Source organism: Semicossyphus pulcher, unplaced genomic scaffold, assembly GCF_022749685.1.
Source record: "Semicossyphus pulcher isolate SPU_LCO1_2020_fin unplaced genomic scaffold, fSemPul1.0.p SCAF_19, whole genome shotgun sequence".
NCBI lineage: Eukaryota > Metazoa > Chordata > Actinopteri > Labriformes > Labridae > Semicossyphus > Semicossyphus pulcher.
This window is the reverse complement of record NW_027211692.1, coordinates 12,890,687-12,906,889: the sequence shown is the minus strand read 5'-3', so window position 1 is coordinate 12,906,889 and position 16,203 is coordinate 12,890,687. Positions and strand designations below refer to the sequence as shown.

The 16,203-nt window shown below is 41.7% G+C and overlaps 1 protein-coding gene across 1 annotated transcript in view; it reads right to left on the bottom strand.

Annotated features, from left to right (window-relative positions):
• The window catches only part of LOC138596885 (protein jagged-1b), a 52,609-nt gene that overhangs the window by 29,596 nt on the left and 6,810 nt on the right, over positions 1 to 16,203 (bottom strand). The window lies entirely within an intron of this gene.

The following is a 16,203-nucleotide window of genomic DNA, read 5'->3' as shown; positions in this document are numbered from 1 at the left end:
CAGGAAGAACTCCCAGCCCTGAGAGAGGAATTTCCCCTCCGAGCTCACGCACTGATGCACACACACTCACACGCACACGGACCGCATACACCTGCACACACACGCAATCCAGACACACACATCCAATATTGCCAGGGTAGCTATCTTTATTTTTCATTCAGCCCTGAAAATATTAGTCTACTTACTACAATGGAGATTGTATGGACGATATCTTTAGCTAACAAATGCTCCATCAGGCTTACCAGCTGGCCACTAACTGTGTGCCTCTGTGTTTTGGTGCTAAATAGTGAGTTGAAAGTTAACACAAAGCTCCTAAACGCTGAGGGGAGCTGCAGATTCAGGTGGAAACCCTCTGCAGGTTCATCACTAAAAGCGCCTCACATTTTGCTTTGATACTTTGTTATTGTGTATGAAATATTAATTATGAACGTTCAAAAGAAAAGTAAACATTCTTGGAGACTTTGTGGTTTGAATATGCTGAATATTTCTCGCATGCAGATTAATTTCGCGTTGTTGACTGTTCAGCTGACCTGCTGTGCGAGTAATTAACTGGAATTAATTAACTGGAAGTTTACCAAGCAAACACTGTGTCTGTCTTCAACAAAATAAAAAAACTAATTACATGAAGCTTCCTTGGAAATTAGAAGCACATTCTGAATAAAGCAGGCACATTAAAATAAAGTGTTACTACAAATTAAACAGTGTAACTGTATACGTCCAGATATGATACCTAGTATATAAAACTTGAGATGGTGTCAAGAGAAGTACAAAGCTCTAGGGTCCCTCCTTAATGAAGTCGTGGTGCCCTTCAACATCTCTTGCAGCAGCACATTTCAAATTCGAACTGAGCTTACAATAAATCATACATGTACCATATTTTGACTATGCAGCATTTTCACTTACAAAACCTAACTTTAATTTCATCATTGTGGTGCAGTGGTTAGCGCTGTGGCCTCACAGCTAGAAGGCTGCTGGTTCGGATCCCCGTTCGGACTAAGTGGTCCTTTAGTCCCACAGTTCAAAGACATGCTCATTAGGTTCAATAGTGACTCTGAAATTGCCCGTAAGTGCTGTCTCTATGTGTCAGCCCTGTGACTGACTGGCGATCAGTCCAGGGTGTACCCCGCCTCACGCCCAATGACAGCTGCGATAGGCTCCAGCCCCCCTACGACCCTGAACAGGATAAGTGGTATAGATGATGGATGGATGACACTGAGATGGGCGTGTCCACATACGTTGAGTTAAGTGCAGGAAATACAGTTCCAAATTTAACCATTTTTTAAATGAATGGTGGCAAATCTAGGAAAAAAAGCTGTCCACTTTTTACATTGCCAATTGTTTGGGGGTAAAAGGAAATTATAAATGTTTTACTCTGTTTAAACACTCAATTCAGCGATCTAAACAACGCATTATTGACGCATTCAACTGCTTACAAGTAATCAAACAGCAGAAATCCTATCATATAAACAAATGCACTTAAGCTGTTATGCATAGATTAAACATCTGTGCACTCAGACAGCATAATAAAAATCCTGTAGCAGGAGACTAATCGACAATGTTCAATTTTCTGCGTGGTTGATGTAGATAATTAAACTACCAGTGAGTGTTTAACAAACTTTTAATATTCATAACCAGCAGCTCAACACTCGTTCTCACACACCTGCCAACTCTCGCCCTCAATATCAGAGAGCTGCAGTAATTACAGACTCACACATGTACAAACACAGACACACAGACGCACACAAACATGCAAACTGTTGTCATGACAGCGGCTGAGCTCGAGCCGGATTGGACGGCTGACACCTCACCTGCACTACACATTAGTAACCACAGTAACAATGGCATTACTATTCCTGTGGCAGAGCTGACATCATTGTTGGTACACATGATATGATGAAACATGTCGTCAGATTCATTTTAATTATAATGAAGACTCTAAAGGAAGCTGCAGAAGGTCAAAAGGGTGAAAAATCAAACATTTTATCTCTGCTAAAGACTAAAACAAAATGTTTTCTGCACACTGAGAGTCCACACTGACCCTCAGTCTGAGCAGCCTTGTGTCAAACATGATTATTGTGTTATTGATTGATTCTTATTGTAGGAAAAAATCTGTCTTGGGATCAAAGAGACCACAGGAGAGCATCAGACATGATGTCAAGGCTGGTAATTTAGGCTGGTAAGACTCTGCGAAGTCTCGGCCATCTCCCTGCCCTCAGGTTAAAAACACACCTCCACTCACACACTCAGCTCGGGATGTGGAATCAGACCCCCGGTGTGCAGCAGACTACCCCACCCTGCTCCCATGACCCCCACTCTATAATTACATGTCTCGCATTCTCGCCGTCTCTTCTGTTTTTCTTTCATTCTGGACATAATTAAAGCTCAACTTCATCTTCCTCTCTGAGCCCTGACTCACTTTCCATTTCACCACCACCAGCAGCACTACCTCGTCATCGCTCTATCTTCCTTCAGACTCAGATCTAAGAATGTGAACATTTTCCTTCAAAGCCCTGCAATCAAAATCCTACATAAGTAAAAGTAAGGCGGTATTATCTGCGAAAATGTACTTAAAGTATGAAAGTTCTGGCTCTGCAGTAAAAATGGCCGCTGTGATGTTTTTTGTTTTGTCCAATATAATATTGTTAATACTGATGCTTTAATGTGTAAGCAGGCGTGTCATAGTCCCGAGTCCAGGACTGATTGTCAGAACCCCTAACCCGACTTGAATTCGAGCAGTGATGACTCGGACTAAGACTTGGACTTCATTCGGACTCAGATAATGGGGACTCAACTCAGACTCAGATAATGTGGACTCGACTCGGACTCAAATAATGTTGACTCGACTCTGACTCAGATAATGGGGACTCGACTCAGACTCATATAATGTGGACTCGACTCAGACTCATATAATCTGGACTCGACTCAGACCCAGATAATGTGGACTCGACTCGGACCCAGATAATGTGGACTCGACTCTGACTCAGATAATGGGGATTCGAAAAGGACCCAGATAATGGGGACTCGATTCAGACTCAGATAATGTGGAGTCGAAATGGACCCAGATAATGGGGACTCGACTCGGACTCAGATAATGGGGACTCGACTCAGACTCAGATAATGTGGAGTCGAAACGGACTCAGATAATGGGTACTTGACTCGGACTCGACCAGATTTTTCTCTGGTGACACTGACTCCGACTTTAACGTTTAGGGCTCAAGACTCGAATCGGACTCGAGGTTTGGTGACTCAACTACAACACCGCTAAGCAGTACATATTTTACGGTAGTGGAAGCTTGAGCTAGAGCTAGTTTTAACTACATTATATACAGTTTAGTAGTTTTGTCCAGTGGTTCCTAACATAAGGGTCAGGCCCCCTTTAAAGGGCCACAAGATCAATGTGAGGGGTCGTGACTTGATTATTTGGACAGAAAATATTTTATTTTGTTTAGTTTTTAAACAAATCTGATAAACAAAACTCTTCTTTTTTTTTTTTTTACTTTGTTTTTGTGTGAAATACTCATCATGTCACATCTTTGAGCAGTTTAAGGCAGTCCATTGTAAACATGGGGACCCTGAATGTTACCACTTTGTTCTTTTGCCTAAACAAAACTTTAACCACATCAACAAACTCATTTGTTTTTTGGTTTTGGAAAGCACAGAGGAATTATGTTCAGAAAATGCTTCAATATGTGATTTGGAGGGTGTTTAAGTTGGAGGTCTTTGATTGTTTGAGAAGCTAAAGAAGTGTTTATAACTCACAGACACGTGAAAAGGGACCAAATTGGACAGTACAAAGTTAAAATGGTTGGGAATCACAGGTTTGACCTTTGACAATGTGTTGTATTTATAGCACTATCATGTGTTTTTCAAAATAAAATTTTCATCTGTAAGTTTATACAGCTGTTAGACAACTGCAGTGGAGTTAAAAGTGAATTATTAGAAGTAAGTAGTATCATGTAAAGGAAATACTCAGATAAAGCTACTGTCCTCCATGCAGCTACTTCAAACAACAGAGGCCTCCTGACATGACGTGGCCTCATCCTCCATGTCGCCCTGCCCCATCTCCATCCTGTCCTCCCCAACGTCAGCGCCACCGCCTTCACCTCCTGTTGCTTCTGATTCTCTAAGCCCCCCACCCAAAACACCTGTGTGCCTCACAGTGAGATCATCTGAACTCTCCTGACTCTCGCTTCCTTCAGTCTCCCCTCCACAGCGCTGACATCAACTTCACCCTTTTGCTCATTAACCTCAACTCTGCCGACCACCGTCATCCCTCACATCCCCCATCGCAACCCAGACCAACTGCCCTCTCGCTCCCTTCAACAGCCCCCTTCCTCATCTTTGACTTCCTGCAGGAAATTACCATGTCTAGCCACTAGACACTTCACATCTACCACTGCATTTTCAGGAAAACACTTAAGAAGGAGAAAATAGAACAAGTCTGGGTGTAGTTTGTGACTTAACAAAAACTTAAATTGCTAAAGTCTTGATAAAAACATTTTTAATTGATAACCTAGTAATTTCATATAGCTTGAAATATCTCCAGCACAGGCAATGCCTCTTTGTTATATCTGTTATTGAAATCCAACCACAATACGTCCGCATGGAAGAAAAGGTGGTGCATAAATTTTCTGTGACCTTTTCAGAGATGCCAACACAGCCAAACTTGTCTGTATGTAATTGGTGTTTGATAAAGTGGAGATAATACTGATAACATCAAAGAAAGACGCTGTATTGGGTCTGCATACCTCTCCTCTAGAGGTCCAAACACCAGTGATAGACTGTATCTTAGTACATTAAGCGCCTCGTGCCTACGACCGAATCCCAGGTGTGCTAATATTCAGTACAACAGCACTCCCTCTTGTGTGTTATTGCTCATTTATTACACGGCTGTGTTAAATACTTGATTCAGATTGGTTAATTACAGCATTACAAGGTCTGTTATTTCTCGATAACAGACCGTTGTTATGAAGAACAGACCGTTGCTAGGGATGCGGCTCTAATCACACAATCCGGAGGACAACTGTAATCATATCAATCTACCGAAAGAAGTCCCGTAAATTTGACGTTGGTCTGCTTACAAAGGGAAAAAAGAAAAGAGACAAAACACCGGTGAGAAAGCAATAAAGGTTAAACAATGGGAATGGCTGGTCCCATCACCTTGTCTTACTTCACCATCAGTGGAAATGTTTCAATTTAATGTGAGTAAAAACAGCTAGCTTAGCTCATTTTAATGTGGGTAGTTAGGTTAGCACATTTTAATGTGAGTAAAAACAGCTAGGTTAGCCCATTTTAATGTGAGTTATTAGCTTGGTTAGCTTATATTAAGAATGCTACAGAGTTAACCGTTGCTGTGGACACAGCTCTCACTGTGAGTGAAATTGACTATCTTTAAATGGAAATGTAATCATTTTTAAATTGATTAAATAATTTCCCAATCAATATATTGTGTCAAATAATTGATTTCTTAAGTAAAACGCTGTGTAATAAGCAGGGTAACCCTGTCTGGGTTCCATTCCGCGATAACAACCTGCTCACTATACATTATCCCTTACATAGGCTATATACTGTATGTATATCAGCACCAGCCCAAAATGAACATTTCTCATGTGTCAGGCTGGTAAGAAGATGCACCTATTAAACTCCGTCGTTGACTATTCAGATCACCGTACAGCAGGTGATGGTATTTAATAAATAATAAATATAGTTAGATCAAAATAAATAGAGCATGTTTTATAAGTAACCTAAATTAAAGCAGTTTTCCTTTTTTTGCCCAGTGAATGTTTATATTTGAAAAGTGAATCTGCCCATGGGCAATCACAATAAGAATTGGGAATATTTATGATTTGATATTTATGGTTAATTTAGTGCATGAGAGACTTGATGTTTTCTGCAATTAGGTGAGAAAAATGTAATAATAAAAAGTCAAGTTGATTATTAAACTACAGGCAGAGAGAAAAGAGAGCTCAGGATTATAATGGGATGTATAATAATGCGATGTATGTTTAGTATACTGTAGATAAGATTTACGATGTGTATCGAAGTGTGACTGGAATGACAGACGAGAGCTGGAGAGGCATCACGGGACAGAGTTCAAATCAAAACATGATACGTTTCCCAATGTGATGACTCAGAATGTTTGTGGTCGCTCCCGTTGAGCTACGGCATCACAGGAAACCGCAGAGAGAAGAGGGAGTATTTATGACAAACTGAAGTGTAACTCTGCCTTCTCTGTGTGATCCACAGGGACACGATGCGACTGAAGGGCAGTTACACACAAAACAAAAGGTTTACAATGAGAGAGATGGTGTGTGTGTGGGAGAGAGAGGACGGTGAGGAGATATGACAGGAAGAGAAGATCAATGGCAAAGAAGAGGAACCATTTGCTTTAATCACACCTGTGTTCCCGTTTAATGATTACTTACCTGCGTTCAATGAAACACAATGACTGTATTTTCACAGCGATCGTGTAAATCAAGCTTCATTTGCTTCTTTTCTCTTCTAATAAAGCAACTCCCACTTTTTGAATCCAATTTGCACACAAATGAAATCATTAAAACAAGCTTCCCCTGAGACGTTTACCCCCGAGTTATTAACTTATCTCTAAAAACACAGGCTCAGATCCCGCTGGAATTAACCGTCTTTGTGTGTGTATTTGTCGTGTGTCTGCAGAGAGAGAAGGTTATAAGGAGTAAAGTGTGTGCGGTACAACAGTATCAGCGTACATGCAGGTATGCAGGGCTGCGTACGTGAGTCAATTAGGGGACAAAAGAGAGGAGAGCACAAACGCCGGGAAGAGAAAGAGTGAAAGAGAGACTCGGGAGGAGAAAGAAAGCTGCGACTATGCTCCTCTCCTTTCGTTTCCCCTCACTGACTTCCCCCTGTTTCGCTCCCACACAGCAGGAATGCATCGGTTACAACGATGTGTGTGTAAAAGTGTGTGTGTGTCCTGTATGAGGGTATAAAGAGTCTCTTCTGATAGTTTCAGTGGTGGAAACTACCTAAAAACCCACACTTAAGGAATGTATGTCAGTGTAATTTGGGGGTACATTTACATGACTTAAGTATTTCTATTTTAAGCTCTTTTAAATTTCCACTTTAACACATTTTAAAAGGAAATATTGTAATTTTTTGCACTACATTTATCTGACAGTCGTAGTTTGACAATCTGGGGAAAGTGCATATATTTCTTGCCAAGAGAAGAACAGATCAACACCACTTTCATGTCCGAATGGTAAATATGAAGCTACCGCCTGCGACCCGTTAGCTTAGATTAGCATAAAGACTGGACACAGTGGGAACTAGCAAGCCTGGCTCTCTCAAAGTAACAAAATCCACCTGATTTTACATCTAGTGCTAACGAAATAACCATATGTATTTTGTAAAAACAACCATTTGCCTTTTTACTTGGAGTTTACATGCCGGACGATTACTTGGCTTTGAGAAGTTGCTAGGCAACCATGACTCCAGGAAGTAACTACACTTGACCACGTAATAAGCTGTGTCTCAATTCAGGGGCTGCATCCTTTGAAGAGTGAGAGCTACGACCTGCGTAGAGCGCTAAGGACGAACTGAAATAAGACGGTCTGGTCTATGGAGGATTTCCTGTTTGCGTCACCAGCTGTTCCCACCCTTACCCTGGCGCCACTCCTGTCGCCTAGCAACAGGTAGCTAGCTGGCTAATGAGCTATCATAACTAATGTCACTTTGTTTTTTTTATACATTTGTATCGCCAGCTATTTGATTGAGTTGAAACCAAAAACATTTACATTTAAAAGTGTATTCGTCAGCTGTCTAAGAGCCTGTCATTTTGTTTGAATTGCAACGCAATGAATCTTGGGATATGTTGGGCTGTGAAGGATGCCCCCAGTGGATCATTCGTGGCCTGGGTTCTTTGAGCCACGCACCACATTTCAGATGTCAAGTTGTAAGCAGTTACCCTCAAGTGTTTGAGGCCCAACAAATTAATATAGATTTTGGAAAAGTACAAAATATAAATATAAATTTGTTTCACAGAACTATATATTTTCTTCTCTTCTACCCCTATTAATCATCTCACAAGTGATCCAATTTATCTTGTGACCCAGAGGAGGGCCTGAGCCCTCGGTTATAACCAACTGGACTTAATTATTGAACCATATAAAGCAATTAAAAAAGCTCCCACTGAAACACCTACAGCAGTCAAATACACCTTACAGTAGGGCCTGATTCTTCAGTATTGACTATCTCATATTAAATAATAATATAGAAACATAGGGTATATTGTATGTCTCTGCCTCAAACACAGCAGAATAACAGTAGAGAGAACAGAGACGGATGGGAAAACTACAGCAGCGACACCGGAACGTATTTGCATGACGGCCACACTTTGCATGTTGAACTCAGCGCTCTGAGAAGAAGAGGAGCCGCCTGAAAAGAATTTCACTGAGCAGGAAGTGCTTTGTTCACCTGAATCAATGCTTATTACCCAAATTGCAAAAATCATTTTGTCCTCTTTTATCCATTCAATGTTGAGCCATGCACTTTGGTTTGGATTTTTTGTTCCTATGTTCTCATTTATCTACCTGTAACTCGTCTGCCGCCATCACAACACAATAGAAGTGAAAGGAATGTAATTCGGGGTGCTTAGAGCAGCAAAAAAATGTACTTTGGAAACTCAATAACAATATGTCTTTTCAGAAAGAATGATTCACATTATGTAAAAGACTTTAAGTGAACCCACTGGTTGAATTAAGTATTATAGAGTGCAGCTTTATTAAATCTATCTTTTTGACATAAATGCCTTTAGTGGATAAAGTAATAGTATATGGTTGGAGTATAGATAGAGAAAAGAAAAGGTACATTCATTCAGGCATTATAGTACAATTTTCCGGTACTCGTACATGCAATGTTATTTTTCCATGCAATGCAAAAGATAGTATTTTACATTTATTATTTCACATTTACTTCGCAGATTCAGATTTCCATACAACAAAATGATTCGGACAATTTGTTACAGATTAAACTACAAGTGAAATGAGCTCCACCACAAACAGCTACAACAAAGCAACATCAGCTTTCATTTAGAGGCTTGATACAGGCCACCTGATAATTACTAGTCCAATATTTACTCTCGTTTAGTTCTATTTTTGGTCTCCTGCAGCTCCTGAGGGAAATATCTGGCTCTTTATAGCTGCTAATGCTCCACTTCGTTCACCAGCTAGCTGCTTACTTTGTCTGTCAGCTGTTTGAATTGCGGTGGGTTCTTGAGCTTCGTCTCAACAAAACTGCTGCCGGAAAGAAGTAGAGCAGGCAGAGTTAACCAAAACAGCAAATTTGCGGGTCTTAAAACCAAAACAGTAAAGCTGAAGATGCTTAAACACCCCGTGGAGCTGAAGGGACATACAGCGTCTTATGATAAATCTAACAGCAGGCGACAACTTAGAAACTATTGAGCACTAACATAAATTATAGAAAACAACATCTGATCAGTTTGGCTCACATTCCTATTGGCTGGTTGGAAACACCAGAACAAATTTGATTATCTATTGATTGTCTTCTCTGAGCTCTCAACGTGCTGTATGAATTGGCATTTTGCTCAACTTGTGATAGCCTTATACAAATATAACAAACTCACATCTATGCAAACACACAAGATACAGTCACCAGGAATGACACCAGGAACGAAGCTGGTGCACGCACACGTCTGCTAACACACTCTCCATTCAATCTGTGAGTCTTTCCCAGGATCAGTCAGCGATGGCCTCTGGCAGTGAACCTGACCGTGGATGAGTTTTAACACTTGACATGAGGATTATAAACGGTGGGGACTTCACTTTCTATAGCAGCTATCATACTGTCATTTGTCACAGGTTGTTTTAACAAAAGAGCAAGATTTAACCAGACCTTGATGAACTATTTCTGGGTGTCAACGGGTCAAAAGACATCAGATTATGTTCCCACGGTGTCTGGTCAACAGTCTTAAGAAAAATAAGCACATTAAGTGAATCTTTATCTGTACTGTCACCACATTGTCAAAAGCTTTGCACTGGTTTCCTGCTAGCTTGCCTTTTCTTATTCATGACTGACTTTTTCCCACTTCTGTCCGGTAAACAGATTCCCAAGGAACAAATTGAACGTCTCTTTTGGCAGTTCTCTCTGTTTCCCTTCGTCATCCAAACAGAATCAACAGTGAAACCACCAGCAGAAAGACGCCTTGAACAAATGACCTCGCAGTTATGAAGTCTTTGAACTTTTCCCATCTCTGCGGAGGCACCGCAGCTAAAACATCCCATACCGCGGACTGTCTGTGATGCTAACGCAGGGGTCAGAAAGAAGCCATGTCCCTCAGATCTGAAACATTATTGATCATTGAAGCAAAATCAGGATTTAACGTTTGAAACCAGAGCATGAGAAGAGCAGAGACATGGTATGACATCCTCTGCCTTTAGCTTCCATTGGAATTCACGGACACGGATGTTTTAGACTGGAATATTTCCAGCATTGCTAGTATTGCTTTGATGAATATCTAGCACATGTCACACACAACTTAACATTTCCAAAAGGCTCCTCCAAATCTTACACAAATAGTTTGAAAATTAACCTTGGTAAGATAAGAAGATTGATGCTACTCTCATGTCAGCGTGTTCAGCTAGCGCAGGGTAGCTTAGCTAGCTAAAGACTGGAAGGAAGAAGGAACAGTAAGCCAGACTCAAAAGGAAAAAACATCTAGAATGCTTAAATAACGTGGTATATCTTGTTAATTTAATCTGCACACAAACAGAAATGCAAAAAAATACCATCTTTGAATAAGAGGGTGTTACATGGACACTTGTAGAAGAAAATATCTGTTGCTACCTCAGCTCTTAAAGAACAAAACTTTGTCTGCCTAGCACTTCTTCCCAGACATAGAACTCCTTTAAGTTGTATTTACAGAATCATAACAGACAAGACAAACCATGTTTATTGGTTAGCTGCACTTTAGACTTTTTATAGGCTAGTTTGAAGCTTTAGACAGAGCTAGGCTAGCTGTTTCCCCTCTGCATTAGCTAACTGGCAAACAGCTGTTTGCTAGCTTCATACCAATATCCCTTTCCCTCCAAAATTAACGTGTTGACGCAGGTTTTTCAGACCCAGGAAGACCCGCTAATAAATGCAGATGGTCTCTTTTCCCACTGCCAGTGGAGTATACTCCTTTCAGTCTCTTTTCCGCTGCGTCACCGTCAAACGCGCCGGAAACAGGGTTAGTAAACAGTGAAGATGTTACGGTGGTTAGGTCTTTATTGTACCTATTACTCATCCAGTCTGTTTATCAAACTCAGTGCCGACAAATTTGGAACAATGTTCGCGGGCTGCTTAGACGGAGACGGGCTGAATTTGTAGCTGAGATGAGTCGCAGAAGTTACACACGGAGCATCGTGTTGGAGAGGGGGCGGAGAGTAGCGTATCAACACAGGTTTTGTGTTCCCATCAATGCCGATCGACAATAATTACCTGGGTCTACTGGAGAGTCATTTGACCCGGGTCTGAATGTCGATTGTAACTTTTCCCACTAAGCAAAAAAGTTGGGTGTTAACGGGTGATAGCAAGTTTTTTGACCAGTGGGAGAGGGGGTATATTTAGTGCTCAGGAAAGAGCAGTACCAATCATTTCCTCTAACTCTGACACTCAAAAAAGAAATAAGCTTGTAAAAATAGCAAACTAGAACTGTAATAGTTTTAGGGCGGATAATGAGGGTGTCTTTTACCCTATCAAGACAGAGAATATCTACCAAGGGATCCTGAGAAATGATGTTAGTCATCAACCAAGTTTTCATACACAAATATAACTATTGTCTGTCCTTAGTCCGTCCATTAATACCCAAAACAGCTCTCCTTTACACACCCAGTCCCTACAGTAAAGCCCGCCTTGTTTTAGACAGGATACACACTGTTTTGTTGGATGTTTGGACTCCAAATTCTCCTATCAAGACGATACATTAAACTAACAAAAACTGAACTTTTCTTCAATAGCGGGCTGGTAAAACAATAAGCACATGGCCAGAGCTTACACCAGAGAAATCACACACAGACTTACAGCAGCCTTACGGGGATGTAAACCTCCCGTCAATCATGATGACATTATTCGCAAAACAAACACAAGACAACGAATTACATCTATGCTCATATTCATAAGCAAATACAGACACACACACAAAACTGCTCGTGCACACATTTCCCCGAAGAGATTGGTGGGAGGAAAAAGAGAAAGAAAGGCTGAGCAAGTGAGGGAGGGCAGGGGACAGAGAGAGAGAGCTCACCTTTCCCTCATAATGACTCCGCTCACCTGTTCATCCCCTCACCTGGGGCAGGGGGATCACTCTCCTCCTCCCCCGTTCTCCCCCTCCTCTACCTCCCAGAGATGGCCTGATAAAGCGAGTCTTTCAGCCCGAGATGCACTGACGCTAACGCCTGCGTGTCCCAGCTCTCTCTCTCTCTCTCTCTCTCTCTCTCTGTAGTCCAGCCTTGCTCGCCCTGCAGCCCGACCCTGAAACTGATCCAGGTAAGCTTTCTGACGGAGAACTTTCTCACACTCGTACCTGCCAATCACACACTTCCCCAAATGTAAAATAACCAAGGAAAGTGTGACACACACACGCAGAACGCATACAACACACACACAGAAACGTAGTGTATACAGATAAGGGTTGATAATTGGTTCTGGGACAGAGAGTCTCACAGGTAAATGGGCTGATACTAATCACAAAGAAGAAACCTAAGCCAGCTGTGTGTTACATTCTTGTATGTGTGTTTGCATTCATGTGTGGAGGCATTTGTGTGTAGTTAGGTCAGTGTGGATGTTTAAGGAGTGTGTGTGCTTGCATGTGAAACTTTAATTTGGGTTTTGTGCGATGTTAGACACAATATCACATCAAAATGAACCATGAAGCTTCTGCTGCAATTTCTATAATAGTTTCATTATAAGAAAAAAACATGCTGGGAGCGATCAAAGGAAGAAAAAACACTGCAGGAGGATTTTTTCACTGAAACTAAGACACAAACAAACCTTCTGCAATTCCTGGAATATAGCTCACTTGCTACTCGTCTACTTTCCAAGTAATTTAAAAGGGTTTCTATTTGAATCTTTTATTGATAAACAAGCATTAATGGCTGATATGAACAGTCCAGGAAAGAAGCAACTGGAATGGAGGGAAGGACTGACAGAACAAGAGCTCTCCCATAAAGGACTATTTGTGTCACAACTGTAACTGATCCTCATTTTCCCATTAAGAAAACAACATCAAATGGGAAATGAAGATGTGTATATACACTGATCAGCCATAACACTATGACTACCTGCCTAATATTGTGTAGGTCCTAATTTTGCCGCCAAAACAGCCCTGACCCATCAAGGCATGGACTACACGAGACCTCTGAAGATGTGCGGTGGTATCTGGCACCAAGACGTTAGCAGCAGATCCTTTGAGTCCTTTAAGTTGCGAGGTGGGGCCTCCATGGATCGGACTTGTTTGTCCAGCACATCCCACTGATGCTTGATTGGATTGAGATCTGGGGAATTTAGAGGCCAAGTCAACACCTTGAACTCGTTGTTGTGTTCCTCAAACCATTACTGAACCATTGTTGCAGTGTGGCAGGGCGCGTTATCCTGCTGAAAGAGGCCACTGCCATTAGGGAATACAGTTTCCATGAAGGGGTGTTCTTTGTCTGCAACAATGTTTAGGTAGGTGGTACGTTTAAAATGAAGATCCACATGAATGGCAGGACCCAATGTTTCCCAGCAGAACGTCACCCAAAGCATCACACTGCGTCCTGCGCCTCGCCTTCTTCCCATAGTGCATCCTGGTGCCATGTCTTTCCCAGCTACTGCACCTGGCCATCCACATGATGCAAAAGAAAACGTGATTCATCAGACCAGGCCGCCTTCTTCCATTGCTCCGTGGTCCACTTCTAATGCTCACGTGCCCATTGTAGGTGCTTTCTGTGGTGGACAGGGGTCAGCATGGGCACCCTGACCGGTCTGCGGCTATGCAGCCCCATACAGAACAAACTGTGATGCACTGTGTGTTCTGACACCTCTCTATCAGAACCAGCATCAACTTTTTCAGCAATTTAAGCCTCAGTAGCTCTTCTGTTGGATTGGACCACACGGGCCAGCCTTCGCTCCCCATGCGCATCAATGAGTCTTGGCCACCCATGACGCTGTTGCTGGTTCACCCGTTTTCCTCCACTTTTGGTAGGTACTGACCACTGCAGACCGGGAACACCCCACAAGAGCTGCAGTTTTGGAGACCCTCTGACCCAGTCATCTAGCCATCACAATTTGGCCCTTGTAAATGTCGCTCACATGCTTCCTCTTGCCCATTTTTCCAGCTTCCAACACATCAACTTCCCAGAATTCAAGTCGATGTCTTCAAATTTGCTTGTTTTGTTCAATTAAAAGCCCAAACTCTGCCCCAAGTATCACAAAAGAACAAAGAAAACCACAAATATTGCTGTTGGAGAGGCTTGAACAGGTGGATTTCTTTGCATTTTGGCCGAACATAGAGAATCAATAAATTGACTGCTGGTTTCAGCCCTAATGCATGGTTGTGTGTGTTAATCTTATGTAGATAACAGTACAGATCAATGCAACACTTTTTCGTCTAGGGAAGAGTTTTTTTCATCAAGGCCTTTAAAGATAACCCGACTTCATCCATATAACTAATGTTTGTGTTTGAGGAAAAACACTAGAAAGTGAGAGATAAAGGGAAAGAAATGTGAATTGGATGAATAATCGATATCTCTTTCTTGGTCACACTCGCCAACCGCTGTGCTAATGGGAAATTAATTGGTCTGCTCTTTAATGAGGACAAAGACGTAGCAGCCAGCAGCGTGATGTTTGATCGAGGTGCGGGTAGTTCGATATGCCCTAAAGAAAGCAACAAAAAGGACCGAAAGTTTTTTACCCAAAGGAATAAAGTTTAGGATGGGTGGAGGAAAGGGGGAAGAAAGAGGACTCTGAGATGAGAAACAATACAGTTTAATGGAGTCTCTGTATCATCTGTAATCACATCACGGGATGTTTAGCCAAGGTGGTTAGACAAACAGTTCATGGCACAGCCATTACTTTTACTGCTTGTGGGAAATCTTACCACAAAGCAAGGACTTTTAATCCTGCAAAACTTTATGGCCTCTTTGTGAACATGAGCTGAGCTGTGAGCTGTTCTAACCATCCATCCATTATCTGCTGTCACATGGAGACAGACAACAATTCACTCTCACATTCCCACATATAGGCAATTTAGAGTCGCCAGGTAACCTAACGTGCATGTATTTGGCCAGTGACAGCAAGCTGGTGTAACCCAACAAAAGTTACAGAACTCCAAAAGCCGCTGCCTGGAGGTTCAAACCTAGAACCTTCTTGCGAACCACTGCACCACCATGCCGTCCGAAACCAGAGATTTGTTTTCCCTCAAAAGAGTTTTTAAGACCTAAAGACATAAATGCTACAGCATGCTAATGTGCTAACAGACTTAACGTTTACCACACTCAACATCTTAGTTTAGCGTGTTAGCATGCTAAGATTTGCCGTTAACAACAAACACAAAGTAAAGCAGTGAATTTTATGAGAACTGAGGCTATGAAACTGCAGTAGCTGTGCAATTGCTACCTACAGCATGCTAATGTGCTAACAGACTTAACGTTTACCACCTTCAACATCTCACTTTAGCGGGTTAGCGTGCTAAAATTTGCTAATTAACATCAAACACAAGGTAAAGCTGAGGATTTCATCAGACTTGAAGCCATTAAACTGCAGTAGCTGTGTAATTGCTAACTACAGCTTGCTTAGGTGCTAACAGACTTAACGTTTACCACACTCAATATCTTAGTTTAGCGTGTTAGCATGCTAAGATTTGCCATTAACAACAAACACAAAGTAAAGCAGTGGACTTTATGAGAACTGAGGCCATGAAACTGCAGTAGCTGCACAATTGCTACCTACAGCATGCTGATGTGCTAACAGACTTCACGTTAACACATTCATCATCTTAGTTTAGCGTGTTAGCATGCTTAGATTTGCTAATTAACATCAAACACAAGGTAAAGCTGACGATTTTTTAGACCTGAAGACATGTAACTGCAGAAGCTAGATAATTGCTAACTACAGCATGCTAATGTGCTAACCTTTGCTAAGATTAGCTAATTAAGACGTAGCACAAAGAAAAGCTGAAGCTGATGGGAGATT